This window comes from Nerophis ophidion, linkage group LG04 (assembly GCF_033978795.1).
Source record: "Nerophis ophidion isolate RoL-2023_Sa linkage group LG04, RoL_Noph_v1.0, whole genome shotgun sequence".
Lineage (NCBI taxonomy): Eukaryota > Metazoa > Chordata > Actinopteri > Syngnathiformes > Syngnathidae > Nerophis > Nerophis ophidion.
The window spans coordinates 83461019-83470929 of record NC_084614.1 but is presented as its reverse complement, the minus strand read 5'-3'; the positions used below and the strand labels follow the sequence as shown (position 1 = coordinate 83470929).

Here is a 9911-nt window from a genome sequence, read left to right as displayed (position 1 = left end):
CAGGAGTCAGTGCTCACTGAAACTCAAACTTATGCTTACAAAAGGAAACAACAACAATAATGATAATAAAAATAATGAAAAGGCAAACAAAGCACAAAATAGTCCAAAAACAAATTCATCCATTTTCTACCGCTTATTCCCTTTCGGGGTTGCGGGGGGCGCTGGCGCCTATCTCAGCAACAATCGGGCGGAAGGCGGGGTACACCCTGGACAAGTCGCCACCTCATCGCAAGGCCAACACAGATAGACAGACAACATTCACACACTAGTGCCAATTTAGTGTTGCCAATCAACCTATCCCCAAGTGCATGTCTTTGGAAGTGGGAGGAAGCCGGAGTACCCGGAGGGAACCCACGCATTCACGGGGAGAACATGCAAACTCCACACAGAAAGATCCTGAGCCTGGATTTGAACCCAGGACTGCAGGACCTTCGTATTGTGAGGCAGACGCACTAACCCCTCTGCCACTGTGAAGTCCAAAAATAAATTCATTGAAATAAAAAACAGTAGATAAAGTATATACATCAGCAGACAGCAAAAATATACATTAGGAAAAAAAAAGGTCCTTATTATGTGTAGCAAATCACCTCTTTTTTCCCCACTCACATCAACTCATTTTATATATTTTTTTACTTACAATAAACAATGCCAAAACTTATTAACAGACATACCTTTTTCATCCATCCATCCATCCATCCATCCATCATCTTCCGCTTATCCGAGGTCGGGTCGCGGGGGCAACAGCCTAAGCAGGGAAGCCCAGACTTCCCTCTCCCCAGCCACTTCGTCTAGCTCTTCCCGGGGGATCCCGAGGCGTTCCCAGGCCAGCCGGGAGACATAGTCTTCCCAACGTGTCCTGGGTCTTCCTACCGGTTGGACGTGCCCTAAACACCTCCCTAGGGAGGCGTTCGGGTGGCATCCTGACCAGATGCCCGAACCACCTCATCTGGCTCCTCTCCATGTGGAGGAGCAGCGGCTTTACTTTGAGTTCCTCCCGGATGGCAGAGCTTCTCACCCTATCTCTAAGGGAGAGACCCAAACTCATTTGGGCCGCTTGTACCCGTGATCTTATCCTTTCGGTCATGACCCAAAGCTCATGACCATAGGTGAGGATGGGAACGTAGATCGACCGGTAAATTGAGAGCTTTGCCTTCCGGCTCAGCTCCTTCTTCACCACAACGGACCGGTACAACGTCCGCATTACTGAAGACGCCGCACCGATCCGCCTGTCGATCTCACCATCCACTCTTCCCTCACTCGTGAACAAGACTCCTAGGTACTTGAACTCCTCCACTTGGGGCAGGGTCTCCTCCCCAACCTGGAGATACCTTTTTCATAGGGACAAAAAGAAAAGGGCGTCACATACAGTCCACAGTATCTCTCTCCACTACAGAATAAAGAAAAAGGAAAAAAACACACACAAGATGTCCACGCAGACGCAGCAGAGCACCCCCGACCCGTGCACAAACTCACGAGGCCAGGAAACCCCGCAGCAACTGCTGCTAGCATTAAGCTAATCCACACATCATTTAGCAAATAAGTCCGTTTTTTACAACACTTTAATAAAACGAAAATTCGGGAATTCAACCCGGATGCTTAACAGCATGCCACAAAACAGTGTTCACTTTGAAAATACTTATAAAAAAATAAAAAGGAGAGAGACATAAGCATGACTTACCAGCTGCAGGAGTCAGTGCTCACTGAAGCTGGGCACACAGGTGCAACGCCAAATCACCCCCCAGGGAAACAAAAAGGTATGTAATAGAAAACAATAGGGCGGAACCTATTTACAATGACAGACACTTTTGGGGAAGTTCACGACAGAAAATGATGTGAAATAAAATTATGTGAAATAAATTACCAAAAATTAAAAAATAAAATTCAATTAAATTTAGCTCGGCTACATATATATATATATATATATATATGTATATATATATATAAATAAATGATAAATGGGTTGTACTTGTATAGCGCTTTTCTACCTTCAAGGTACTCAAAGTGCTTTGACATTACTTCCACATTTACCCATTCACACACACATTCACACACTGACGGAGGGAGCTGCCATGCAAGGCGCCAACCAGCACACATCAGGAGCAAGGGTGAAGTGTCTTGCTCAGGACACAACGGACGTGACGAGGTTGGTACTAGGTGGGATTTGAACCAGGGACCCTCGGGTTGCGCACGGCCACTCTCCCACTGCGCCACGCATATATATATATATATATATATATATATATATATATATATATATATATATATATATATATATATATATATATATATATATATATATATATATATATATATATATATATATATATATATATATATATATATATATATATATAAACACACACATACATACATATATGGGGCGGCATAGCTCGGTTGGTAGAGTGGCCGTGCCAGCAACTTGAGGGTTGCAGGTTCGATTCCCGCTTCCGCCATCCTAGTCACTGCCGTTGTGTCCTTGGGCAAGACACTTTACCCACCTGCTCCCAGTGCCACCCACACTGCTTTAAATGTAACTTAGATATTGGGTTTCACTATGTAAAGCGCTTTGAGTCACTAGAGAAAAGCGCTATATAAATATAATTCACATATATATATATATATATATATATACATACATACATATATATACACACATGCATACATACATATATATGTATATATATATATATATATAGTATACATATATAAGAAGTACTTGAAAATTTGTGTTCTATACACATACATATATACATACATACACATATGTATGTATGTATGTATATATATATACATACATACATACATACATATATATATTCATCCATCCATCTTCTTCCGCTTATCTGAGGTCGGATCGCAGGGGCAGCAGCCTAAGCAGGGAAGCCCAGACTTTCCTCTCCCCAGCCACTTCATCCAGCTCCTCCCAGGGGATCCCAACGTGTCCTGGGTCTTCCCCGTGGCCTCCTACCGGTCGGACATGCCCGACACACCTCCCTAGGGAGGCGTTCGGGTGTCATCCTGACCTCAAAATTTTGGGTTAATTTTTTCAACCTAATTTTTGCTTTGAATTGTTGAACCCAAAAATGTTGAGTTATGATGACTTAATGTTGGGTTATTCCCAACTAAATTTTTGGGTTGAATTATTTTAACCCAAAAGTTGAGTTAGGCTAACTCGATGCTGGTTGATTCATAACCCAACTAATGGGTTGAATGTGTTGCTGAGTTATGCTCACTAAATAAATAATTGATAAATGGGTTGAACTTGTATAGCGCTTTTCTACCTTCAAGGTACTCAAAGCGCTTTGACACTACTTCCACATTTACACACACATTCACACACTGATGGAGGGAGCTGCCATGCAAGGCGCCAACCAGCACCCATCAGGAGCAAGGGTGAAGTGTCTTGCTCAGGACACAACGGACGTGACGAGGTTGGTACTAGGTGGGATTTGAACCCTCGGGTTGCGCACGGCCACTCTCCCACTGCGCCACGCCGTCCCTACAATGTTGGGTTATTCCAAAATATACTGGCCAACTTTGAGACCTCCGAATTCGGGAGATTGTTGTGGGCGGGGTTGGGGGTACCAAAAAATTTTAGAGCACTACATGCTTCCATCTGTTGAAAAGCTCTATGGAGATGTTGTTTTCATTTTCCAGCATGATCTGGCACCTGACCACAGTGCCAAAACCACCAGTGACCATGGCATAACTGTCCTCCATTGGCCTGCCAACTCCCCTGACCTAAACCCCATAGAGAATTTGTGGGTTATTGTGAAGAAGAAGCTGAAAGACACCAGACCCAATAATGCAAATGAGATAAAGGCCGCTCTTGAAGCATCCTGGGCATCCATAACACCTCAGCAATGCCACAGGCCGACTGCCTCCATGCCACGCCCCATTGATGCAGTAATCCGTGCAAAAGGATTCCCAACCAAGTACTGAGTGCATTAATTGACATTTTCAAATGTTTGATTTTGTTTTGCTGTTATAAATCTTTTTTTTTACTTGGTCTGAGGAAATATTCAAATTTTTGGAGATAGGATTTTTGAGTTTTCTTAAGCTGTATGCCATAATCAGCAATATTAAAATAATAAAAGGCTTGCAATATTTCAGTTAATGTTTAATGAATCCAGAATGTATGACATTTTCATGTTTTTATTTGCATTACAGAAAATACAAACCCTGTTTCCATACAAGTTGGGAAATGGTGTTAGATGTAAATATAAACAGAATACAATGATTTGCAAATCCTTTTCAAGCCATATTCAGTTGAATATGCTACAAAGACAACATATTTGATGTTCAAACTCATAAACTTTTTTTTTGTTGAAAATAATAACTTAGAATTTCATGGCTGCAACACATGCCAAAGTAGTTGGGAAAGGGCATGTTCACCACTGTGTTACATCACCTTTTCTTTTAACAGCACTCAATAAACGTTTGGGAACTGAGGAAACTAATTGTTGAAGCTTTGAACGTGGAATTCTTTACCATTCTTGCTTGATGTACAGCTTAAGTGGTTCAACAGTCCGGGGTCTCCGCTGTCCTATTTTACGCTTCATAATGCGCCACACATTTTTGATGAGGGACAGGTCTGGACTGCAGGCGGGCCAGGAAAGTACCCACACTCTTTTACTACAAAACCACGCTGTTGTAGCACGTGCTGAATGTGGCTTGGTATTGTCTTGATGAAATAAGCAGGGGCGTCCATGAAAAAGACAGCGCTTAGATGGCAGCATATGTTGTTCCAAAAGCTGTATGTACCTTTCAGCATTAATGGTGCCTTCACAGATGTGTAAGTTACCCAAGCCTTGGGCACTAATGCACCCCCATACCATCACACATGCTGGCTTTTCAACTTTGCGTCGATAACAGTCTGGATGGTTCGCTTCCCCTTTGGTCCGGATGACACAATGTCGAATATTTCCAAAAACAATTTGAAATGTGGACTCGTCAGACCACAGAACACATTTCCACTTTGCATCAGTCCATCTTAGAGGATCTCGGGCCCAGAGAAGCCGGCGGCGTTTCTGGATGTTGTTGATAAATGGCTTTCGCTTTGCAAAGTAGAGCTTTAACTTGCACTTACAGATGTAGCGACCAACTGTAGTTAGTGACAGTGGTTTTCTGAAGTGTTCCTGAGCCCATGTGGTGATATCCTTTTAGAGATTAATGTCGGTTTTTGATACAGTGCCGTCTGAGGGATGGAAGGTCACGGTCATTCAATGTTGGTTTCCGGCCATGCCGCTTACGTGGAGTGATTTCTCCAGATTCTCTGAACCTTTTGATGATATTATGGAGCGTAGATGTTGAAATCCCTAAATTTCTTGCAATGTCACTTTGAGAAAGGTTGTTCTTAAACTGTTTGACTATTTGCTCACGCAGTTGTGGACAAAGGGGTGTACCTCGCCCCATCCTTTCTTGTGAAAGACTGAGCATTTTTTGGGAAGCTGTTTTTATAGCCAATCATGGCACCCACCTGTTCCCAATTAGCCTGCACACCTGTGGGATGTTCCAAATAAGTGTTTGATGAGCATTCCTCAACTTTATCAGTATTTATTGCCACCTTTCCCAACTTCTTTGTCACGTGTTCCTGGCATCAAATTCTAAAGTTAATGATTATTTGCAACAACAAAATAAAGTTAATGAGTTTGAACATGAAATATGTTGTCTTTGTAGCATATTCAACTGAATATGGCTTGAAAAGGATTTGCAAATCATTGTATTCTGTTTATATTTACATCTAACACCATTTCCCAACTCATATGGAAACAGGGTTTGTATATAAATGCATTTCCTTTAAGACACGCCCCCAATATTGTTGTCCGGGTGGAAATCGGGAGAAATTCGGGAGAATGGTCGCCCCGGGAGATTTGGGGGAGGAGCCCTGAAATTCGGGAGTCTCCCAGTGAAATCGGGAAAGTTGGCAAGAATGATACCAAACCCAACTATTGGGTTGCGCAATTTAGCGCTCCTTTACCCAATAGTTGGTTAAAAATGATCAATTTTACTGCTCGTTTGTCCTACTCCTTCACAGCTACTGCTCAAAATTATTTTTATTCCATTAAAATATACTCCAAAGCAAATTTATTATTATTATTATTATTTTTTACAAGAATTGCCGTCATCAGTAGTTCTATACAGCATGCTCAAATGTTATACATAATATGTGTTATTGTATATAATGTTAATGAGATTCATTAACATTTAGCTCGGTTGATAGAGCGGCCGTGCCAGCAACTTGAGGGTTGCAGGTTCGATTCCCACTTCTGCCATCCTAGTCACTGCCGTTGTGTCCTTGGGCAAGACACTTTACCCACCTGCTCCCAGTGCCACCCACACTGATTTAAATGTAACTTAGATATTGGGTTTCACTATGTAAAAGCGCTTTGAGTCACTAGAGAAAAGTGCTATATAAATATAATTCACTTCATACGTCACTTAATAAAATTCCCTTCAATAAAAAAAAACCATTTTTTTTTATTAAAAAAAAAGGTTTTTTTACCCAAAAATGCTTTACTCATTCAGAGTTCAGATTTGTGAAAACCCAGGAATTGAGTTAAAATAATACCCTCATAACCCAAATAATGGTTTACTCTTCATAAAAATAACTCCAAAAAAGAACCCAACACTTGCAACTCATAAATTGAGTTATCAAAATAACCCAGCATTTTTTTTTTTTTAAGTAAAAAAAAAAAGGTTTAAGTACCAATTATCGTCACACACACACACACACACACACACACACACACTAGGTGTGGTGAAATGTGTCCTCTGCATTCGACCCATCACCCTTGATCACCCCCTGGGAGGTGAGGGGAGCAGTGAGCAGCAGCAGTGGCCACGCCCGGGAATCATTGTTGCTGATTTAACCCCCAATTCCAAGCCTTGATGCCGAGTGCCAAGCAGGGAGGTAATGGCTCCCATTTTTGTAGTCTTTGGTATGACTCGGCCGGGATTTGAACTAACAACCTACCCATCTCAGGGCGGACACTCTAACCACTAGGCCACCGGATCAAACAATTAACACTAGTAAGTCATTAAACTAAGTTTTACTGGTGTGTTGGGCCCCACTTCCACTGGGAAATTACACTGGCTTCAAAGATGGCTGCTCTGAATGTAAACAATAATAAAAACAATAATGTATCACTTCTGATTGTTGCACTAAATCACCTCCATTTATTGCTGGATCTTTTACTATAGTAACGGTACCGTAGATGTTTTGTTTTTTTCATGTGGTTTATGCCAAGGTTTCTTAAACTTTTGACTTTAGGGCCCAACTTTTTCACTACACAGGAGCCCAGGCCCCACTCACATATTAACACTAAACTAGTAATATAAGGCCCTGCGATGAGGTGGCGACTTGTCCAAGGTGTACCCCGCCTTCCGCCCGACTGTAGCTGAGATAGGCGCCAGCGCCGAAAGGGAATAAGCGGTAGAAAATTGGATGGATGGATGGATAGTATCATAAGTTATCTTAGTTTAAAGTGTATTCATCAATTATATTCTGAAATATATAAAAATTAATATAAATTAATAGAATGAATGACTTTAACTTAAGTTAATAATAAATTATATATATATATACACACACACATATATATATACACATATATACATATATATATGCAGATATATATATATACAGTATACACACACGCATATACTGTATACGTAAATATACACATATATACATATATAAACACACACATATATACATACATATATATACATAAACACACATATATATATACACACAGACATATATATATACACATATATACACACATATATACATATATATGCAGATATATATGTATACAGTATACACACACGCATATACTGTATACATAAATATACACATATATATACACACACATATATACATACATATGTATACACACACCCACACACATATATATATATATATATATATATATATATATATATACACACACACTCACACACACATATATATATATATATACATATATATATATACACACACACATATATACACACACACACATACACACACAAACTGTACATCAATAACTGTACACACTTTATCTCCCCCAAGTGGAAGCGTTTACTCTAAAGTTGTCCTACCTAGTCTTTAAGCATGAACTGAATTATATATATATATATATATATATATATATATATATATATATATATATACATACACACACACACATATATATATACATTTACACATATATATATATACATATACACATACATATATATATATACATATATATAGATACATACACACACATATATATACACATACATATATATATATATATATATATATATATATATATATATATGCATACATACACACACACATATATACATATATATACACATATATGTATGTTTCTTAAACTATCAATAGAATTAAAGTGCAAATGTAAGGTATCTAACTTTTGAATGTAATGATTATAGTGCAGAAATATACAAACATGAATATAAACGTGTTAAGAAATTAAACTAAATATATTTTTAATACAATTTTTAAATAAATAATTTGGATATGTTTCTTAAACTATCAATATATATAAAGTGTAAACATAAGTTATCATAGTTTTGATTTCAATCCTTTTCAATTATTATAGTGCTGAAATATATAAATATAAATATATATTAATCAATAAAAATGAAATATTTTTTTAGTTACATTTTATAAATAATTCATCTCAATAAAACTAAATAGAATTTGAGTGCAAATATAAGTTATCTTAGTTTTGAATTTAATCTGATTCAATAATTTTTAATGCTCAAATATATAAACATAAGTATAGATTAATTAATAGAATAAATTAAATAATTGTGTTTGAATTTAATAATAATTTATTTATGCATCTTAAATAAAAAAACAATTAAATTAAATAGCAAATATAAGTTATCATAGTTTTGATTTCAATCCTATTCAATGATTATAGTGCTGCAATATAACACCATGAAAATAAATTGATTAATAAAATACAAATTCATTATTTTAATTACATTTATTAATGCATAATTTATATTTGTGTTTTAATCACCAATAGAATAAAGTGCAAATGTAAGTTATCTTAGTTTTGATTTCAATGGTATTCAATAGTTATAGAGCTAAATTATATAGAAATAATTATAAATTGATTAATTAAATAAAATGAAATTAAAAATAATAAAAAAAAATGTTTTCATAAAATGTAATAATAAATTATTTATGTTATATATATTTCTTAAATAAACTATTAGTAAAATTAAAGTGCAAATATAAGTAATCTTAGTTTTAAATTTAATCGTATGCAATTATTATAGTGCTGAAATACATATAAAATAAATATAAATTAATTAAATGAATAAAATAACACAAACTAAAAAAAACAATTTTTAATAAAACTTAGTAATAAACATTTTATGGAATATATGCTTCTTAAATGAACTGTCGATAAAATTAAAGTGCAAAAAAAATAAAAATACAGCTTTCACCACTTTAGTCATAATTTTTGTGCTTCAGAAGCTCCTCTGTGACTTTAGCCCCAGACTTCCTCTGCTTGTTTGATATTGTCATTACCGCCACAAGTGGTGGAAAAGTGTACTACAACCGGAAACACATTTTTCTGCGACCCATAAAATGTGTTTTTTTTTAGCCCTATGGTTAAAAACAAAACTAAACACTGGCTTAAGCATTCTCCATGGCTACCAATAGCATTTGTGTTTCCTCTTCATCCTCCGTGTTTGAAGGTTGCAGAAAGAGTGCATATTTTCGCACAAGTTGTTTATATTCAGATAAGGAAAGCGCAAGAATAGCTTTTGTGGATGTGACCATCTGGATTTCAGACCTTGTAACTGGAACTCTCTCAACTCGGCCCTGACGTCTTTCCCAGCTCCGGCTTGCAACTTCCGAGGTGACT

The 9911-nt window shown here is 37.2% G+C and overlaps 1 long non-coding RNA gene across 1 annotated transcript in view; it reads right to left on the bottom strand.

Moving 5' to 3' along the window:
• LOC133552069 (uncharacterized) overlaps positions 1-1749 on the bottom strand; it is a 29493-nt gene extending 27744 nt beyond the window's left edge. Inside the window, exon 1 of the long non-coding RNA XR_009806612.1 lies at positions 672-1749. This is a non-coding gene — a long non-coding RNA (uncharacterized LOC133552069). The remainder of the gene's footprint in view (positions 1-671) is intronic.
• Between the last annotated feature and the right edge of the window lie 8162 nt (positions 1750-9911).